We start from the raw sequence: 23,235 nt of genomic DNA on the forward strand, positions 1-23,235 counted from the left end.
ATGGAATCTTGCCATTTGTAACAACATGGATGGAGCTATAGAGTATAATGCTGAAAGAAATAAGTCAGAGAAAGATAAATATGATGTAATTTCACCCATATATGTAATTAAAGGGACAAAACAAGTGAAAAAAAGAAAACAAAAAGGAGAGACAAACCAAGACACAGACCCTTAACTATAGAAAATAAACAAATGACTACCAGAGGGGAGGTGGGTGGGAAGCTGGGTGAAAAAGGTGAAAGGGATTAATAGCACACTTATCATGATGAGCAGTGAATAATGTATAGAATTGTTGAGTCACTATATTGTGCACCTGAAACTAATATAACACCTTATGTTAATTATACTGGAATTAAAAAGTAAATAAATTAAAAAACATAATTCACCAATTTGAAGAGTACGATTGGATGAGTTTTGACAGTTATATATAATTATGTAGCCATTCATACAATCACGATATAGAATATTTCCATCACCCCAATGAGTGTCCTTGGCCTCTTTGAGTCAGTCCCTTAATCACTGTTGTTTGCCTGAATTTTGTTCTTATAGTTTTTCGCTGATTTTAATTACATGTCACAATAGTATTAAGAGATGCCTTGAGGAATTTTCTGTATTCCACACATGCTCAATTATATAACATCTGCCAGTCCATGGATGGTATTTTGGGAGAAGCAGCATATGCAAGAAAGGCAAAACCATGTCCAGCATAATTATCTATTGCAATAGTAAGAAAACATTTTCTCCTACGTGGTGGAAGCAGTCCAATGCAATTAACCTGCCACCAGTGAGCTAGCTAACCCTCGGGAATGGTGCCACACTGGGGACCCAGTGTTCTCAGATGCTGGCAAGTTGTGTACTCAGTTATGGTTGTAGCCAGATCAGTCTTGGTAAGTAGAAGTTCAGTTACCTAACCAATGGATTACCTCCATTCCTGCCAACAGGGCCACTTTGGTCATGATTCCATTGGGAAATGACAGAAGTAATAGGGAAAGAAACTGACTGGTATCTAAAAAAAAAAAAAAAGACTTCATTTACATTTTAGCCACTTGATTATTAAAATCCACCATTCTTGATGTCAACCTTTGGTAGGTCTTCATATGGGACACAAATATCTTCATTTTCTTTGCCCATTCAGAGAGATCTATCCACATACTTCTTCCTTGAGCTTCCTTATCACCACTTCTTCAATAATGTTCCTTACAAGTCCCTTACCATAGAGCCAAATCATTGACCACAGTTCATGAATAATTATAGACCCTCATATCTGGCTATTTCTCCTTCCAGGCAAAATGAACAACTAGGAACACCATTAAAAATTCTGTTCCCGGGAATAACTTCCCTCAACCACTGTCCTTTAGGGACGCCCCAGAAAGAGGCTGTAGTGCTACAGCAGTCCACTTTCTGGCCATGTCCGCATATTGTGCAGAGCTGTCTGAGGTCTGAGTTTTCTCTTTCTCAGAGAAAGCCATAATATATTATATTATAATATATTATACCAGCCATAATATATTCTTCATCAAGAATTTTCTCATTGGGTGTTTTATTAACCTAAATATGGTATTTCTTACCACAGAGAAAAATGCTTTGTTTTGTACTAATGCACTTTAAATTCAAGCACATTCCTAGGCAAATTTAATGATATCACTGATAAAGACTCAACTTTAATACTGTATTTAAGTAGAACAGGGTTTCTCAGTGGCAGCACTGTTGATATTTTGCCAAATAATTCTTGTTGGAGCATATCCTGTGCATTTCAGGATGTTTAACTTTATCCCTGGTCTATACTCATTAGATATCTATAATATTCTTCCCAGTGTGACAATCAAAACTCTCCCCAGGCATTATCATATCTTCTCTGTGGGGCAAAATCATCCCAGTTGAGAACCACAGAACTGGAACTATACATTGGCTTGATATTATGCGTAATATCAAATATAAGATGTACATTTTTTAATAACATATATGTGTAATTGAAAAGTTGAAAGACAGGGCACTTGGGTGACTCAGTCGGTTAAGCATCTGACCCTTGATTTCAGCTCATGTCATGATCTCAGGATTGTGAGATTGGGCCCCCACATTGGGCTCCTCAGTGCTGGGCATGGAGTCTGCTTAAGATCCTCCCTCTCCCTTTTCCCCCTCCTCCTCTTAACAAAAAAGAAAGAAAGAAGAAAGAAAGAAAGAAAGAAAGAAAGAAAGAAAGAAAGAAAGAAAGAAAGACAAAAGTTACAATCTATGTTTTACAGTTCTTTGTCTTCTAAAAGATATCTTTCTTCTCACGTTTATTTTTTAAAGATTTTATTTATTTATTTGAGAGAAAGAGAGAGAGGGAGGGGGAAAGGGAGCATGAGCCAGGGGAGGGTGAGAGGCAGAGGGAGAAGCAGACTCCCTGATGATCATTAGGGAAATGCAAAGTCTTGATCCTAATGCGAGGGTTGATCCCAGAACGCTTGAGATCATGACCTGAGCCAAAGGCAGATGCTCAGGTGCCCTTACTTCTCACATTTAAACATCCAAATCCACTCTCATAGCAGGACAGAAAAACCCAAGTGCTTTAAATTCTCAGTTATGAAACCAGAGTTTGATAGAATAAGCCATGTCTTTTAGTACTTATCATGTTATCACTGATTTATTGAATGAAGGTTACTATCTTTTGAGTCAAATTAAGATATGAAAGTATACATCATATACCACATTGTGTTTACTTATTTACTTATTAATGTCCATTGGACTGAAAACTTTTGGGGAGCAAAAACATAATCACTCCTTACCTCTGTTTCTTGAGATTAAAACTTGCCTTATTTGTAACCATTATTAAATGATCAATAAATGCTTTTAAATGAAACCAACTAAATAACTTTTAATGCACGTATTATTCTGACACCTAGGTAAGTGAAAACAGTAAAACTTTCTATACTGAGACTGACTTAGAGATTTAGTTACATAAAGAGATAATTCTACATTTCAGTAGGAATTAATAAAACAAATTTATTCTAAATGAAAGATAGGTTAGAATGTAGGCTATTCAAAAAATGTGCTTCATTATTGCCCATCCCTAAATTAATTTTAAATGCGCAGTTTGTAATTGCAAAGTATTTTTCATGACTTTCATGTTACATGATTTTGTAACACAAACTAGAGCAATCATTCTTAAACTTTAGAGAATATAACCATCACCTAGAGAGTTACTATAAGACATTATTTGAAATTTGGTAAATGCAAACATAAGCAAATTTCTAAAGTATATATTTTATTTTCAAGGTCAATTTTGTTGTTCAAGTAGGCTCCATTATCAGTGTGGAGCCAAAGCAGGGCTTGAACTCACGACCCTGAGATCAAGACCTGAACTGAGATCATGAGTCTAAGGCTTAACCCACTGAGCCACACAGGCGCCCCACCAGATGAATTTTTAATGTCCTTTCTCCACATCCTCCCTTTACTGACCTTTGTTCCATTCATTTTATCACACTGTTTCCTTGCTTGTTGAAGTCTTCCCTCTTTTGTTCTTCCTTTCCAATTTATACCCATTCCCATGAGAGCTTTGTACTCATTAGTATTACACAAATTTCTTTTTTTTAAAGACTTACTTATTTAAGAGAGAGTGGGTGGAGGGGCGAGAGAGAGAATCTTTAGGCAGACTCTCCTGTAAGTGTGGAGCCTGATATGGGGCTCAGTCCCACAACCCTTGAAATCATGACTTGAGCAAATATCAAGAGTCAGCTGCTCAACTGACTGAGCCACCCAGGTGCCCCATTATTATACAAATTTCAAAACTGATATTTCTTCCATCTTTTAGTCCAGTAGCTTTACAAATGGCCAAACTATGTCTTAGAAGAAAATATGAGTAGAGATGTTTTTGTTGAGGTTCCTGAGACACATTCTGGAACTTCTAATGTCCCAGGAAGGGCATTTGAGACTTACTTCCCTGGGGTACCAAAATTCGGTTGTTTTTAACTAACAGTTGGAAAAAATATAGCAATGTTATTTACATTAGGTTAACATAAATGCTATATTTTACATATATTATTTCTCCTGTGTATATACTTGAAAGAAAATACGTATTTAATTATGTACCAGATTCAATATATACTGGTGGATTTTAAGACATCAGTGGAAGTCTTTTAATATGGTAGAAAAATATTTGGCTAGGTGCCTTTAGAGTTCTTGGAAGTACTCCACAGGCTAACATCTATTCTATTCTTCTCTCTCTCTTTTTAATATTTAATTTTTAAAGTAGGCTCCACACTGAATGTGGGGCTCGAATTCATGACTCCAAGATCAAAGGTCATATGCTCTACTGACTGAACCAGCCATGTGTCTCCTCTTCTGCTCTTTCTTTAGAACAGTCTTGAGTATATGTAAATTAGAGTAAATAATATTAGACTAAATACTCAATATTGAGGAATAGGAAAACAGAAGAATTAATGTCTTGCTAAATAATTTGTTTTAATTATTATTTTTTAAATTTTCAACTTGAACCATCACAGTACACACAATTTCACCCATATTAATTTATCTTTTATATTCCTTAATATATTGTTTATGTGAAAAATAGGAAAAATTATTTAAAAATAGCATTACTTCAGAACTCATTAGGAAACTAAAGTGTGGTGAGAATTAAGTGGATATATGGCAATGGGCAAATGGGCAGTCATATTATAGAAATCTCAGGAATTTTGTAGTGTGTATTAGAACAATGACCTAAGAAGCAAAAAGTACAATTTTAAGTTCATTTGATGTATCACAAAAAGAATTACAGTGTGAAAAACTGTTTCTTCAAATAAAAAATAGTGGGGATAATTTTAACTTTTGGTTAATATCAGGATATCAATTATGAAACAATAATATCTCTGGTAAAATTACTCGATTCTGAGGTGGTAATTAATCTGTGTAATTCTAAAAATAGGAAATATTCTTTATGTATGTACATATGCATAGGTACTATACATATGTACATTGTAAATACGTATATGATAAACATTACATGCTATTATTTTATGCATCTAACAGACATTATAAACAGTGAATACTCTATTTTATGTAAATATCCCAAAGACGGGGAATCCCTGGGTGGCTCAGCAGTTTAGCGTCTGCCCTCGGCCCAGAGCATAACCCTGGAGACCCAGGATCGAGTCCCCCATTGGGCTCCCTGCATGTAGCCTGCTTCTCCCTCTGCCTGTGTCCCTGCCTCTCTCTCTCTCTGTCTATCATGAATAAATAAAATCTTGAAAAAAAAAATCTCAAAGAAGTATATATTAAAAAATACCTTCAAAGTAGATTAATGAAATTTTAGAAATAGAAAGAATAGAATATCTAATTTTATTAAGCAGTTCATCTTATTTTATAACATGACATTAAGATCCAGTAAAATGATTACTGGAGGTCAAATAACTAGTTAATCAAAGATCTGTGATGAAACCCCTCAGTTTCACAAATTCCTAGTCCTACATTTGTTCCTTGTCTACATGTGCCAACTAAAATGCAATTGGTTATTTTTTATTATATCCACATTTGAATAAGCTTTAGGTTGGTTCTGAATTGAAAGGAGATTTCTCAATTAAGCTGCTTGATTTACTTTTGGATACCAAAGAGCTTGCTGTGAATTTGGACACATTCCTGGCTTCAGACAATCCATAAACCCAATGAAACCAGGGCTTTAATCAAGAGAATAGATGGAACCTTTGAAATGCTAAACAATGAAATTGAACTGAAGGAATTTAACCCATTTCTTCTTCTTTTTCTCTTTACCATGTAACTTTGAACTGATTTGAAATCCCCTGGAGTGCCAACTTCAGCTGAAGAGTTCAGTAGGATGTAAACTCCTCAACTTCACAGAAATGTGAAAGGCAGCACTTTTTTTACTTTGAAGAGTATTTGCATCAGTATCTTTTAAATCTCATTGGACTTTATCCATAGTATTTTTACTTTTAGGTATGTTTTTAATTTTTTACATTAATGAAAATACATAAGCAAATACAAAAAGAATAAAAAGAGTCTACTGGAAATGCAGGCATCAGGATTCTATCTTTTGCTTTTTAAGAGGATGTCAATGGGTTGCCTTTAATTTTCTTCTTTAGTAGTATAAGCATCACTGGTGATTTAAATGCAGAATTGTCATTCTCTAACCAAGGATACCAGTATGGATCTTTTCCATGTGAGTTTTATAGTACCAAAATAAGGGAAAATGGGCAAATAGATTTTGCAAAAGGAAAAGCCAAAAACTTGACCTATTTGTAGTTTTCGTTAACATTGCAATATGAAGAAATTATCAGTACAAGACCACATGATTTATCAATTGTAAAAAGTTAAGGGAGATATCTATTTTGAAAGAAGCTTAGAGAGGAACTCTATAAATCACTTTTGGAAATCACTTTTAGACTTGTTTAAGTCAGAGATACTTGACAGATGAAAAAAAGCATCTCTGAAATTTAATATTAAATGAACAATTTTGGTCATAGTACTTACTTTTTGCAGTGAACACACTGAAACAAAAAGAAGGGGAAAGCATACAAAGGAAACACTTTAAAAGAATTAGCCAGAGCAATGATTCATATATATTTAATGTTCAATTTGTTTGAATGTTTGCTGAAGACTTTATTACCTCATTATGCATTTTTATTAACTAAGGCACAAGAAAGAAAGGAAAGAAGAATTTAAAAATTTAGGCAGTAAGATAGAAAATGTGCTTGAATTCACCACTGATAGAACATAATTTCTGTTGGAAAATTCTCAAATTAACTCTCTTTGACTTGCTACCTGGCTCCTTCCTCACCTAATCCTTACTTTTCTCAACATCCCATCCAACCTATGACCATTGATCTTAGTAATATGACTCGTATCTCTAAAGAATGTCACTGCCATCTACTGAAGACCCTCTCAGAATAAAGTCTCCACCTCAGGATCTTCTAATTTCCTCCTCTAGGTTATTATTATTATTTTCTTTAGTTCTAAGAAAGAGTATTTCTCCTCCTTTTTAAAGTTAATTCATCCCCATCTCCCACTTCCCTCTTTAAGAAGTTTCTGTCATTAATTATCTGCTATAATATATTCATGTTTAATATCTTCTCATTAAATTTTCCTCTGAACAAGCAAATTTGTGAATGCTTCAAGCTACTATTGCTCCCTTTTCCTCCATCATCACAATAAATAATACTTTTCAAAAGCTACTCTATAGTAACTGCTTATTCCCTCACTTCTTACTCATTAATTATTTAAGTTATTTATACTCTCCTCTTATCTTATGCACTTTAATTAAGTCAAAAAGCCATTTTTTTTTTTTGGACAAACTCTTAGTAGGTATCTCTAGACTTGATCTCTGGTGGGTACTTGATTGCAAGGAACAGATAGACACTGTGCCCAATTTAAGCAAAAAAGCAATTTAATGGAAGAATGTAGAATCATCTGAAAAGTTGATGTTAAGACTATGAATATTAACAAAAATCAAGCAGGAAAACAGGAAAGAAGTCTTACAACAATAACAAAAAGACAAACCAATTAAAAAGATGGGCAAATAACTTGAAAAGAATGTATATGAATGACCAGTAAAGAAATGAACAGATTCTTAACATCATTAGTCATTAGAAATACAAGGCAAAACCCAGAGAAACTTCTTTATGACCATAAGATAACTATGATAAAAAAAAATAGTGCATAATAACAAGTGTCAAGGACATTGGGGATCCCTGGGTGGCTCAGCGGTTTAGTGCCGCCTTCAGCCCAGGGTGATCCTGGAGACTGGGGATCGAGTCCTGGATCGGGCTCCCTGCACGGACCTGCTTCTCCCTCTGCCTCTCTCTCTCTCTCTCTCTCTGTCTCTCATGAATAAATAAAATCGTTAAAAAAGAAAAAAACAAGGATATGGAGAAATTGAAATGCTCATATTGTTAGTGAGAATGTAAAGTGATGTGGCTACTTTGGAAAACAGTTTGACAGTTCCTCATAATGTTAAAAATTGAGTTACCATATGTCCTAGAAATTCCAGTCCTATATATGTAGCCAAGAGAAATGAGAACATATGTCTACACCAAAATGTACACACAAGTGTTCAGACCAGCAGTAGTTGTTATATCTGAAAAGTGAAAACAATCCAAATGTTCATTAAATGATGAATGGATAAACAAAATGTGGTATATCCATACATTATTCAAGATTAAAAGAAGTAAAATACTGATACATGCTACAACATGGATGAATCTTGAAAATATGCTAAGTAAAATAAGCTGATGACAAAAGACTACATACTGTATGACTTCATTTATATGAATGTCCAAAATAGGCAAATCCATGGAAACAGAAAGTAGATAAGTGATTGCCTACAGCGAAGTGGGTTGACAGCTAATGGGTACAAGATGATGAAAATGTTTTGGAGTGATGAAAATGTTTTACAATTAGATTGTGATGATGATTGCAAACTTTGTGAATATACTAAAAAGCATGGAATTGTATACTTTAAATGGGTAAATTTTTATGTTGTCTGAATTGTATCTCAATAAAACTATTTTTATTTTTTTTTCAATAAAAGTATTTTTAAAAAGTCAATCAGAAACCAAGAAAGGCCAGTCATAATAAGACACAGTCAGCTCTGGATGCAGTTTCCATCAGTTTTCTGGGCTGCCACTGGTCCTGCCACTCCTGGGTACATAGTGCCTCTGCCACCAACTGGCACAGATACTAGGCTTTTTTGTTGATGACACGAAACCAACTCTTCTAACTTCTTTATGTTAGCCACTTCAGACTCATGCCCTGAGTCGGATCATCAGATTGCTTAAATTTTAGACATGTCTCTGAAGTGTAATGTCTAGAACATAGGGGAGCAAGTACCTGGCTTTTTATATAAAACCTGGGAAACCATCAAAATTGTAGGATAAATACAATGGCCAATTCCCTAAATATAGACAGGGAGTTCAAATGCTTAGCAGCCATAAAATAATAAATGTTACCTGCAGTCTTTACAGAAAGCTTTGAATATGCTTTATTTATGGCCAGATGGACTTCCCATAGCCTGCCTGAACCTGAATATTAGGATATTCAATACCAAACCCCTCCAACAATAAGACTCCACACACCTTTGGCAGCTCAATTTTATCAAAGCATAGCCTAGGTCAAGCTATTGCAATGTTAAAAAACATTAATTCCATGCTAAACAAATAAATTCCATGCTAAACAAACAAATAATTGGTATTCAAGGCCCTTAAAAGTTTACAGAGTCTTCCTTTCCATAATACTTTTTCAATTTCCCCATTCATATAAGCATTTAATAACAAAGATTTTGCTCTTCTCCCATTTGAGGTATACAATCCAGTGGTTTTGGTATATTCAACTATAATTTTGAAAAATTATTTCATAAGTAGGTAAAAACAATCCACAGAGATGGACAAGTTTGTGTCATTCCTTAGGCGCCTGATTAAGTTCAGTGGGTTAAGTGTCGGACTCTTGATTTCAGCTCAGGTCATGATCTCAAGAGTTGTAAGATGGAGCCCCATGGCAGGAGGTGGAGGAGTGGGGTGGTACGGTGCCCCCAAACTTCCCAACTCTATTCCAAAGTAATTACACCATTTTATATTTTCACCAGCTACATTTGAGAGTTGTCCATATCCTTCCCATTTCTGTTTTAACTTTATTAAAAATTTCCCCATTCCAGGATGCCTGGGTGGCTCGTTGATTGAGCATCTGACCCCTGGTTTCAGCTCAGATCATGATCTCAGGGTCGTGAGATTGAGCCCTGTTTCTGGGCCCCACTCAGCGTGGACTACCCTGAAGAATCTCTCCCCCAGCCCACACTGACTATCTCTCTCTAAAATAAATAAATAAATCTTTAAAAAAAAAGCAATTAAAATTTTTCCTATTCTCATGAATGTGATGTTTTATCTCAGTGTGGTTTGAATTTACTTCTCTAAGACTAATGATGTTGCACATCATGTATCTATAGGCCATTTATTTTCTCTTTGGAAGTAAATATTGAATGTTTTTGCCCATTTAATTTTTTCCCTTTGTTTATATTATTATTGAGTTATGATCATTCTTTATATAAAAAAATTTAAAAATATAGTTCATTATTTTTGAGTTCTCAGAAACCTTTCAGCACTTGAAGGTTGCAAAGAATTGTTTTCTTCTAGGATAATTACAGCTTTAAGTTTCATATTTAAGTCTTTGATTAATTTTAAATAAATTTTTGTGTATACAGTATGTTAAGGGTCACTATCCATTAATTTTTCCATATGGGTATCCAATTGATGTAACAATATTTTGAGTAGCCTAGAAGGCAATGTTCCATTGGTCTATATGTCACTTTTCCCAATTTCCATGCTGTCTTGATTAGTATACTTTTAGAATATGTTTTGAAATCAGATATAAGGTCTTTTACTTTATTCCTTTAAAAAATTATGTGAGCAGTTTGTTGAGTTCTAAAAAAAAATGCCATAATCTTTATTGTAACCGCTTTTATTTAATCACTATACAACCATACCTCTTATTGTTATTTGTCTTATCTTATAATTTTCTGGGAATTTATAGAAGATGAGCAGAAGTTTGGTGATTGAACAATTAGGAGAACACATTTCTTGCCACAGTTATACTATGTAGCATTACACTAGGTAAGGTTTTTCCATGCTTGACACAGAACATCAAATTCAGTGCTTGGTGTTTTTGATAATAATGATGATAGCATTTATATACTCATAAAATGGAAGGACCAGTCATGATATCACATCTTAAAAGCTTTTGCTACTGACCAATGTTGGCCTACCCTCTGAAAATATTCTGGTTTTACTGTCTGTGACCTGTCTCCCCATATTCTGTCCCTAACTTAGTTTCCCTATTCTAAGCTTGTTTTATAGCTTGCTAAAATCTTACATCCTGGAATAAGCTTTTTAAACTGAACTTAATATTTTTTTAAAGATTTATTTATTTATGATAGACATAGAGAGAGAGAGAGAGAGAGAGAGAGAGAGAGAGAGAGACAGAGGGAGAGACACAGGAGGAGGGGGAAGCAGGCTCCATGCAGGGAGCCCGACACGGGACTTGATCCGGGACTTCAGGATCGCGCCCTGGGCCAGAGGTAGGCGCCTAACCGCTGAGCCATCCAGGGATCCCTGAACTTAATATTTTTAAAATTTCTTTATTTGTTGATTGGTTGCTTTGTTTTTAGCATTGTCCTAGGTTGTCCATTTTTAATCTTTTTAGAGTGAGTGATTGCTGACAGACAGATGTGTAGACTTGAGTCACATAATCTCCTATATGTACACTTCATTGGAACATTATCAGGGGTAGTTTTATCTACATTTTCAAGAAAGTTCCTGATACTTATTGTGTGCATCTCATAGATGTTTACACTAGGGCATACACAGTGAGAAATTTTTAAGATGTTATACATTTTAATTATTTATTGCAAAGTTTTGCTTTCCCCAAAAATCAAGTTCTCTATCATACAATGTACATGTGTAGGTTTATTAAGTAGTACATGTGAAGCCCCTCAGTGCTTAAAGAGGAAAATATTTACTACAACCTTCACAATATCATTTTCTACATTAATTCCTTTCAAAAAACTTTTTTTGTATTTGGACAGTCTGAGATACGATGAGTATTGAGAATTATATACTTGTGCATTAAAGAGAACTAAGCGAGAGTACCTTTTCCTAATGCTTTCTTTTATTCCTAATTTCAGTTTTTAAAGTTTTTATTTAAATTCCACTTAGTATAGAGCATAATGTTAGTTTCAGGTGCATAATATAATGATTCAATACTTTAATACATCACCTGGTTTTCATTACAAGTGTACTCCTTAAGCCCCACCCATCACCTATTTCACTTATACCTACATACTCTTCTCTAGTAACCATTAGTTTGTTCTCTATAGTTAAGAGTCTGTTCCTGGTTTGCCTCTCTCTTTTACCCCCTTGCTCATTTGTTTTGTTTCTTAAATTCCACACATGAGTGAAATCATATGGTATTTGTCTTTCTCTGACTGACTTATTTCACTTAGCATAGTACTCTCTAGCTCTGACCACGTCATTGTAAATGGCAAGTTTTCATTTTATTTTATGGGTAATATTCCATTATATGTATATGTATATATATAAATTATATATATATATATATATATATATATATATATATATATATATATATATATATACACATACCACTTCTTCTTTATCCATTCACCAATGGATGACACTTGGGCTGTTTCTATAATTTGGCTATTGTAGATAATGCTGCAATAAACATTGAGGTGCATTTATCTCTCTGAATTAGTACTTTTGTATTCTTTGGATAAATACCTAGCAGTGAGATTGCTGGATTAGAGGGTACTTCTATTTTTAACTTTTTGGAGAACCTCTATAATGTTTCCACCATGGCTGCACCAGTTTGCATTCCTGCCAGTAGTGCAAGAGGGTTCCCATTTCTCCACATCCTTGTCAACACTTACTGTTTCTTGTGTTGTTGATTTTAGCCATTCTGGTAGGTGTGAGATGATATCTCATAGTTTTGATTTGCATTTCCTGGATGATGAGTGATGTGGAGCATCTTTTCATGTGTCTATTGGCCTTCTGGATGTCTTCTTTGGAAAAATGTCTATTCAGTGTCTTCTGCCTAATTTTAATTGGATTATTTGTTTTTTGGATAGTTAAGTTTTAGAAGTTCTTTGTGTATTTTGGATACTGACCCTTTATCAAATGTATCATTTGCAAATATCTTGTCCCATTTAGCAGGTTATCTTTTAGTTTTGTTGATTGTTTGCTTTACAGAAGCTTTTTATTTTGATGTAGTACCAATTATTTATTTTTGCTTTTATTTCCCTTTCCTCAGAAGACATATCTAGAGGGATGTCTGGGTGGCTCAGCAGTTGAGCATCTGCCTTCGGCTCAGGTCCTGATCCTGGAGTCCTGAGATCAAGGCCCCCCTCAGACTCCCTACATGGAGCCTGCTTCTCCTTCTGCCTGTGTCTCTGTCTCGTGTGTGTGTGTGTGTGTGTGTGTGTGTCTTACGCATAAATAAATAAAATCTTTATAAAAAAAAAAAGAAGACATATCTAGAAAAATATTGCATGGCCAATGTCAGATAAATTACTGCCTGTGTTCTTTTCTAGAATTTTTATGGTTTCAGATCTCATATTTGGGTCTATAGTCCATTTTGAACTTATTTTTGTGTATGGTGTGAAGAAGTGATCCAGTTTCATTCTTTTTGGTATTGCTGTCCAATTTTCCCAACATCATTTGTTGAGGAGGCTATACTCTTTCTTTCTTTCTTTCTTTCTTTCTTTCTTTCTTTCTTTCTTTCTTTCTTTCTTTCTTTTTGAGATTGTCTTTTTTTCCATTGGATATTATTTCTTGCTTTGTCAAAGATTATTTGGGTTTTCTATTCTTTTCTATAGATCTACCTGTCTGTTTTTGTGCTGGTACTGTAGTGTTTTGATCACTACAACTTTGTAATATAATGTGAAATCCAGAATTGTGATGCCTCCAGTTTTGACTTTCACTTTTAAGGTTGCTTTGGCTATTCAGGCTTTTTTGTGGTTCCATTGAAATTTTAGGATTGTTTGTTCTAGTTCTGTTAAAAATGCTAGTGGTATTTTGATATTAAGTGTGTAGATTGGTTTGGGTGGTATAGACATTTTAACAATATTTGTTCTTCCAACTCATGAGCATGGAATGTCTTTCCATTTCTGTGTGTTATCTTTACTTTCTTTTATAAGTGTTTTACAGTTTGCAGAGTACAAGTCTTCCACCTCTTTGGTTAGGTTTATTCCTAGATATCTTATTGTTTTGATCCAGTCGTAAATGGGATTGATTCCTTAATTTCTCTTTCTACTGCTTCATTATTGGTGTTTAAAAATGCAACAGATTTGGTTGCATTGGTTTTGTATCCTGCAACTTTACTGAATTTGTTTATCAGTTCTAGTAATTTTTTGGTGGAGTCTTTCAGGTTTTCTATATAGAGTCTCATTCACCTGCCAATAGTGAAATTTGCCTTCTTCCTTGCCAATTTGGATGCCTTTTATTTTTGTTGTCTTATTGCTGTGGCTAAGACTTCTGGTACCATGTTGAATAAAAGTGGTGAAGTTGGACATCCCTGTTCTGTTCCTGACTATAAAGGAACAGATCTCAGTTTTTCCTCATTGAGGATAATATTAGCTGTGGGCTTTTCATATATGACCATTATTTTGTTGAGGTGTTTTCCGTCTAAACCTACTTTGTTGAGTATTTTTTATCATGAATGGATGTCTACTTTGCCAAATGCTATTCCACATCTATTGAAATGATCATTTGGTTCTTACCTTTTTTAAATTAATGTGATGTATCACATTGATTAATTTGTAAAAAATGAACCACCCTTGCAACCAGAAATTACTTGATTATAGTGAATGATTTTTTATTATTTATTTTTCTAAGGATTTTATTTATTTATTCATGAGAGACTCAGAGAGAGAGAAGGCAGAGGGAGAAGCAGGCTCCTTGTGGGGAACCTGATGTGGGACTCGATCCTGGAACCCCGGGATCGCGATGTGAGCTGAAGGCAGATGCTCAACCACTGAGCCACCCAGACATCTGTGAATTTTTTTAAAATGTATTTTTGGATTCAGTTTGTTAGTATTTTGTTGAGGATTTTTGCATCTATGTTCATCAGAGATATTGACCTGTAGTTTCCTTTTTTTGTGATGTCTTTATTTAGTTTTGATATCAGGGTAATGTTGGCCTTATTGAGTTAATTTGGAAGTTTTCCTAATGCTTTCTTAAAGAAACCAAATACATTAGATATATTTATAACGTGTCACTTCATACATTAGCAAGATACAACTTGTATAGAAAAGAGTAACATTAACTTTTTAAAAGACAGACTATTTCTTACTCATGTTCATGTTAGCTGCTTGGCCTGATGTCTTCTAATTTCCACATCTATATTTTATTTGTTTTCTGTCTTGGTCCAAAGATTTATTTACAATATTCAAATTTAGGTATAATCTATAAAACCTTCATAATACCTACTGATTATATTTTCATTATGAAACTAGATTTAGGTAAAAAGTATTTTTTAGAAGATGTTTTGTGAAAAAAACATTTTTTATCTTACACATGACATCAGTGATGGTGAAGAACTTCACTGACATGGCAACAAAATATATGTAAGAGACCATTTCAGTTATTATATACATCCAATTTGAATTTGTAATTCATAGTGGGAAAAGAGAACTACAGTTTTTTTGGTGGTAGGGCTCTGGGTTACTTCAATTACTTATCAGCCATGAGAACTGAGGATGAGTTGTGGCTGCATTTGCTTCTCTCTTACAACAGGAGAATGCGACAGGCTGAAGAGGTATATGAGAATGAGAACAGGAGTCCTAGATTTGAACTTGGTTGCTTCGGATTTCTGTTGATTATACTCTCACAGTGGACCCAGGTGCGGTGTGGACAGCGGTTGTTAAATGTTCTGACCTGCCTGTCCATAGGTCATTCTGCTTCCTAAGAGGCTCTCTTTGAAGTTCCCACTGGCAGGGAAAGGCCTTACAAAGGAACGTGGGAACCTTGCTCAAGTTGGTCGCCTCTCAAAGTTTTGACTTGTCCATGTTCTGTGATTTTGTTTGTTACTTAGTATCCTGGAGTAGTGTTTGCTTTGTATTCTGTCCAGAGGATCAATCAACTGGACGGTTACTTGTAGGGGGTTCCATCACTATCCTGGAAACAGAACTCTGTCACACAATATCCGGATACTGAGCCACTGGGTAGTTTGGCTCAGCTGCTCTGGAGAGGTTTACCTGTGTTCTTTCCCTTTAGGTGCATAGCAGTTTTTATTTCTTTAATTTTTATTTATTTTGTTTTTCATTTTTTAATTTTTTCTTTCTTTCTTTCTCTCTTTCTTTCTTTCTTTCATTTTAGCATTTTTAAAATCAGAGCTCTAGGCAAATCTGGTAGGAGCATTTTTCATCTTTCTTTCATAAGAATCAGTGGAAGATCTTGACATCATGAATTGAACTTAGGAAAGTTCTTCTGCTTCCTACAGAGTACTTTTACTTTCTGTTATGCGGGAGGTATAGACTTCTTAGTCTATGTAGAGTAGACCCATAGCTCAGTAGACCTGCAATTTAAGCTGATATTGTAGTTCTGTGCTTATTTATGCAGATGTTTATCTTTTTTTTTTTTTGATCTAGCTGTATGTGTTTGATTTCACTCATTTTGTATTTTATCTGTCATTGCTATGTACTTGGAGGAAAAGGGGGCTCCTTACAGCCTGAATATACAAAGCTTTCTTGACAAGAAATTTCAAACTCTGTCTTATCTTTATAGTAGCCCACACTGGGTCTAACATGGCACTTGAAAAAACAAAACATGTTTATTGAAATATCAGTAAAGACTTCTAACAGGAATTTTTAATTTTCTGAAAAGAAAGAAGCCAAATGAAATCATTCTCATTAGAAGTGGTTGTTTTTTATTGGATTCATAGAAATGTAGGTCTGCATTGAAAATTCCATAAGAGCAATACAAATCTGATTTAATTTGCATAGTTTTTATTCACAAATAAGTTTGTAAAGTGAAATACATCATCATTCCCATGAATTTTGGCATTTTGTTCCATGGGCATCAAGAAAAAAACATCTATTTTAACTTGATTAGGCATAGCTGGAAGATCCAGGCTGTCATTTCCAGAGAAAATTAATACTTCTGAATCATCAATCCAGTATGCTCTTTTAGTCACTATATATATATATTCTCAGCATAACTCTATTACATAAGTGCTATTTTATGTAATTTTTATAAAAATACAAAATTTTAAATTTTAAAATTAAAAAAAATATGTAAAAATACAACTGATCTCAATTTAGTCACTAATATATATATATATATACATGTATATATATATATATTCAGTGATCCAGATAAATCTGGAAATAGCAAGATTTATCTGGATCACTGAACTTTCTCGACTATAAAGCAATTGGATTAAGTGTTGTAATTGACACCTGCTTTTCCCTCTCATTTTGCTTTTTCTCCTTGTATCACTTTCCATTTTCAGAAGTTGCTGACTCAGAAGTTGAACAAACTCTGTTAATTCCAAAATCCCTTTCTGTGGTCCGTTCCCCTGTTCCTTCATTCTGTCAGGGAGGAAGACCTTCATTTACTCTTCAAGGTCCTTCTAGCTGGACTAAGAATCAAATTGACACAAGACACATTAATAGGAGAAAATCAAATTTAATAGGCATGCAGATGAGGAGTTCACACAGACATGGAAATTCAAAAGACAGTGAAACAACAGGAAGCTTATATGAATGAGCTGAAGAGAAAGGCAGGGTCTGAGGATACATAGGTGACAAAGTCATTAGCAGGAAGGTGAGAATAAGTGTTTGGAAGAACAAATGTTGCCCAATTACATAGATAAGTTTCTTTAGTAAAACAGAGTCTGTAAATGGCACTCTTCTGGTACAAGTTCGCCTTTCCAATGGAAATTTAGGCAGCTGAGGACCAAGAAGACAGCTTTTCTTGTGTTTACTGGGTTTTGATTACTTTTAACTCAAAAAAATGTTCATGCTAAAGTGGCCCATCTCGGGGCAGCCTGCACATGGTCCCTAGTATTCCTTTTTCCTTTCATTCTCTATTTCTTTATTCTCTGTCATCTTGCTAAAAGTGTTGCTAAAATGGTAGGTTCTTTCCCTACTCAAAATCATTCCCCGTAGCCAAAGAACAAAACAGTATTTGATGGCCAGCAGGTAATTTATTCAATGGCCAGAGAATGGAGAAAGGAAGCTTATGTTTTAAAGGCACCTTCTCCCTAATTATGTCTCATGGTCAGGGTTTTATGAGGTTATGGTAATTAATGGGCTGGTAAGCAAGCTGATGTCAGGTGTTTTGAGCAAGAGAAGGGGCTTCCTAGAATCAGAGTGTCACGTCTTTTCTTCCCTTGAAACGGTACAGTCAGATTTGCTCTGGTGCTAGTAGGTGTGTTCTTTATTAGAATTAGGTGATAATAATCTCAAGGTCTTCTAGAGGTTAGCAACTGGTATATGAACTGGAAGAAACCAATCAAAAACCGGGTCATGGGGGCTTTTTTGGAGCTTTTGGCTTCTGGCATCTGGTCTTAGTTTCTGGTGACAAGCAGCACCTGTAAACAGGGCTAGAAAACTAAGTTCTTGTGGCTTGTTATCAAGTCTATAGTAGCAAAATGATTGCTTTAATTCTGTTGGTCTAAAGCTTTGCAATTGTAGAGATGAGGTTTGAATTTTTCACTACTGTATCACCATTACTTAGCGTAGTACCTGATATATAATGATTTAATATTTCTTGAAGAAAAGCTTTGAAAGTTTTTTCTAAATATCCAATTTTTTCCAGCATGACCCTTTTCACTGATGCCAGAGTGCATGGACCCCAATGTTTCAATACTCTTACCATATTGAAATATAATTATTTGTTTTGTGTCTTCTCTTCTACCAATCTTCTATAGTCCCAGGTCCTGGGATGATGTCTGAGAGATAGCAGTTGCTCATTAAGTGTTTCTTAAACTGATTTGCTAAATTATTTAGTAAATTTGAAAGGTTATAATTACCTTGAAGGCAGGAACCATAGCTTTTAAGTTTTATTTTTATGGGACCTAAGAGTCGCCGTCAGAATATAAACTGTCATGAAATTAAACTGAATAGTCAGGAATTGAAATGAAGTGTTGGTGGGTGAAAATAGAACAAGTTAACTTTAGATTTGAAAAAAAATTCTCAAAAAAAAAAAAGAAAAAAATTCTCAAATTTAGAAATTAAAAATACAATTGGTCTCATTGAATGCCATCATGCATCTACTTGACTCTGATATTCTAGAATTATTCTCACATTTTTCTTTATTTTTTATTATAACTTTGAAATCTCAATTTTGTTGCTTATTGTTTCTTGCTTCTCCTTTCAAAATTTAATCAGATGACATTTCCCCTTCCATAAAGCTGTCCTTGAATGCTCAGCAAATATTTTCTATTTCTTCTGTGGATTTTACTGGCCTTTACTACATGTGCAGTGGGTAGAAGTTATGTGATTTGTTACTGAGCCAAATATTGGAGCCAGGTTTCCTAGGTTAGGATCCCAGCTGTACCACTTATAAACTGTGCCACTTTGGGCTAGTGTCTTAGCTTTTCTGGGATTCAAAATTTCTCCTCTGTAGAATAGGAAAGATAAATAGATCTAGCCACACTGGATTGGTATCTTGTTATGAGAATTAAATGGGTTAATATATGTAAATTACTTGGCATAGTGCCTGACACATATGAAGTACTATGTTAATACTTGCCTCTATTTATTGTATCTGAAAACTTTTTTAAAACTCTGCAAGTTTTAATTATGTTATCCTAATATTAGTATGAAATATCTACTTCATTCAGACTGACATAAACAGACTGGTGAGAAATAGTGTGAGGTAATGGCTAAGAGCATAATTGCTGGAGCCAGACAGCCTGAGTCCAAATGCCAGCTCTGTCACTTAGTGGCTGTGTCACTAATGACAAGGTATTTAAAAACTCATAACTTCTCATACCCTCAGTTTTCTCCCCTGTAAAATGTGCATAAAATAGCACCTATGTAATAGAGTTAATGCTGAGAATAAAGAGTTAATGAAGTAAAGTGGCTAGAAAAGTGACTGTCACATATTAATCACTCAAAAAAGTTAGCTACTTTTACTTTTACTCTTAAACCACCCAGCCTAATAAATTATCATATATTTTAATCCATTTGATTTAATGCAAATCTTGTTTCTCTCCTAGATTTTAAACTCCTAGTGAATGGGGGTACTTCCCCACCCCTAACATCCTGATTTAGATCTAGGCTGTGTCTCTTATTCTGTATGTGCATATAATGCTAAGCTTAAGTTTGCCCGTCTGTTACATAATAATATTCTTGTGTCACTGTCTTGTTTGTGTTTAGCTGTTAAGTATCACAAAAGACAAAATAAATTATCTCTCTATTCTCTTGATAGAAAACTGATTTCCTGATATTCTAGTAAAATGAGGTTTAAATAAACTTGAGATATTTTTTATTCCTATGCAATAAGATGCCAGGAAGTAGGGAATTGTTGCTTGGTTTCAGTATCTCAAGGATTTTAGTCTTGTGACATTCTGAGACTTTTCTTCATGATTGAGATATCGCTGTTTGTTATCTACACTCTTCATAGCTACATCCAACTCAGGAAGGAAAATTAATGGAGGAGAAAGAAGAGGATGCTTATCAAGAAACAGATATTTTCCTGAAATCCCCAAGACTTCTATATACTTTGCTTGGCTGGATTGTCACCTTGCTTTTGATAGATACAATGTGGTATAGAAAGATTAGTTTTCAGCTTTAAAATATAGGAAGTAGGGATTCCTGGGTGGCGCAGCGGTTTAGCGCCTGCCTTTGGCTCAGGGCGCGATCCTGGAGACCCAGGATCGAATCCCACATCGGGGTCCCGGTGCATGGAGCCTGCTCCTCCCTCTGCCTATGTCTCTGCCTCTCTCTCTCTCTCTCTCTCTCTCTCTCTCTCTCTCTGTGACTATCATAAATAAAAAAATAAAATAAAATAAAGAAACTTAAAAAAAATAAAATAAAATATAGGAAGTAATGGGGTGCCTGGGTGGCTCAGTGGTTGAGCATCTGCCTTCAGCTCAGGGTGTTATCCTGGGGTCCTCGGATCCAGTCCTGCATCAGGCTCTCCGCAGGAAGCCTGCTTCTCCCTCTGCCTATGTCTCTGCCTCTTTCTCTGTGTCTCTCATGAATAAATAAATAAAATCTGAAAATAAAATAAAATATAGGAAATAAGAGAAAACAGGGCTAGAATAAATGTTGATTCAGCCTACTTACCATATAAGTAGATTTGCCTCATAAGGTCTTTATAGTCAAATGATTTAATGGAGGTAAAATTGCTTTTAAAATTTTGTAAAAAACATGTGCAAAAATTGAAGCAGTTATTGGATTTCCCAGAACATCTAATTCCAAGTATGTTGTACATGATTTCTCATAAGAAGAGTATAGATAATTTAAAACATTTTGAAAATTTAGTTCATTTTCTATTTTGTTAATAATTCTATTTCTTTAAAACACTGTTAGTTTAAATTCAGTCTTTAAAAATTAAATCCATTTCATTATATTCCACTCCTGATTTTAATTCATTATTTGTTATCTTTAAAACAGGGGAAATACAGGGACACCTGGGTGGCTCCATCAGTTAAGCATCCAACTCTTGGTTTTAACTCAGGGTCCTGAGATCGAGCCCCATGAGCTCCAAGTTGCTGGGCTCCCCACTCAGCACAGAGTGTGCTTCCCCTTTTAATTCCTCTGCCCTTACCCCTTCCCTGCTCACACACAGTCTCTCAAATAAATAAATACATCTTTAAAAATAAAATACAACAATAAAATAGAAATAAACGAGTTCATTCACTCACTCATGAAATACAATAAAACTCCACTACAATACAGTAAGTAGGATCCAGAAAATCCAGTTTTATAAATGCAAGATAGCATTATTGCAAATTGTAGAATATGACCGAGAGTGATCACAGTTTAACAGACTTACCAAGAGTTTTGACCCAAATGTGGTTTGGCATTATCTACTATAGGATGTACACAGTGGCTCATCAATTAATGGGATTAATGCTTATTCTTGTGGTTGTGATGGAACATTTGAGACAATAGAAGTGATTTTAGTTAATTTTATAGTTATTTGGTAGCTATTTTTTTTTTTTGGCTGGTCCAAGGAGAACAGGCCGGTAGGCATACTGGAAAGGTTAAAGGGTTAAAACACACCTTGTGAGACAGGGTTGCTTGCTGATTCCGTGTGCCTATCCTTGCACTTCATTCTTTCTTCAATTGTCCCCCCTCTCTCCAAAAGTAAGAACTTAAACTTACCTTATTTGGGAATGGAGTTTGAGTAAATGTACCCTAATATGGGATTTTACTATAAATATCCTGTTATATTGTAGGCACTGTGTTTGGAACCCCGGGACTATTGGGAAATGAACAAATATATATAATTTGGATAAGTGTTGTGACAAAAATTAATCAAACACCATCATAGAAAACAAATAAACAAACAAAATGGGTCCAGCAGAATGACTGGAAAAGACTTGATGAGAAACTCATTTTAAGATAAGATAAGATTGGAAGATAAGAATGGAAGGATGAAAGGGTATATCAGCTAGGCTTCTTGCAGTGAATAGATGATACAATCCAAGTAGTTAAATAATAAGCATTTTTAAGTAAAGGAATAACTTAAGAGGAGTGGCATGGTATATAAGAGAAGCTTAAGCAATAGTGCAGCAATTCAGATCTACTAATAACGTGTGTTGGAAGGAAGGGGAGGAGAGGGCTTGCCGCTTCTTAAAGAGGAAAGGAAAATGAACAATTATACTGGAATCTGGGTATAAAGGAACACTCCTAGAATTTTTGTATATATTTGAGAAGGATGTAACCAAGCCCTGGGGAAGTCATTTAGTATATATTCACATGGACATATATTTCCGTAAGATTTGAAAAATGGATGTATTTTAACTGCAGTCACTTTCCTCTCTGACTTCCCCTATTTCATATTGGCTAAGAGTGGCCATTTTGGGGACCTAGCCAAAGCGAATTTGAAATAATTGAAATATTTGGTTTAGTGGGTTATAGGATTTGTGACAACTTCCATAAAAGTTAGGTTATTTTTAGCCATTCATATGTGATGACGTTGTCATGAGCACACTATGAAGGTGCACAAATGAATTGTCTTTCCACGGTGTCAGCTTTATTCAATCATAAAGCAAAGTTAAATCACAATTATAAAGCAGGGTCAAGATTCCAAATTCAATGACAATTCAACATGTGATTAAACTTGGCTTCTTACACAGAACAGAAGACAAACCACACAATAAAGATAACAGAAGAGGGCAGGAAGTTAACGAACCAAATGCGAAGTCAGTCTGTGGGTGCACAATTGAGATAAGGCTTCAGTCTGGTCTGGGTCAGCTCTCTGCACTTACTGCTTCTTATGTTCGAGCACTGAAGGATCTCAATTCTGTCCAGAAATCAATTGAGCAGAGCTGCTGGAAGCAGTTGCCTTTTTTAAGTGGGTCAGACATAGAGAGGTCAGGTCTGAAGGGTCTGAAGGTTTGCTGCCAAAATCCTTCCTTTTTTAAAGGAATTTAATCAGTTGAGATCTCCGCAGATCTCCTCGGGTTCTGCTCATTATCAGTTCTGGGGTGTCAGCTGATGTTGGTCCCAGCAATGCCTCCTCGTTGTGGTAATTTAACTGCTTGCGTCATTGCTTGGCA

Source organism: Vulpes lagopus, chromosome 11 (assembly GCF_018345385.1).
Source record: "Vulpes lagopus strain Blue_001 chromosome 11, ASM1834538v1, whole genome shotgun sequence".
In the NCBI taxonomy this organism is placed as follows: Eukaryota; Metazoa; Chordata; class Mammalia; order Carnivora; family Canidae; genus Vulpes; species Vulpes lagopus.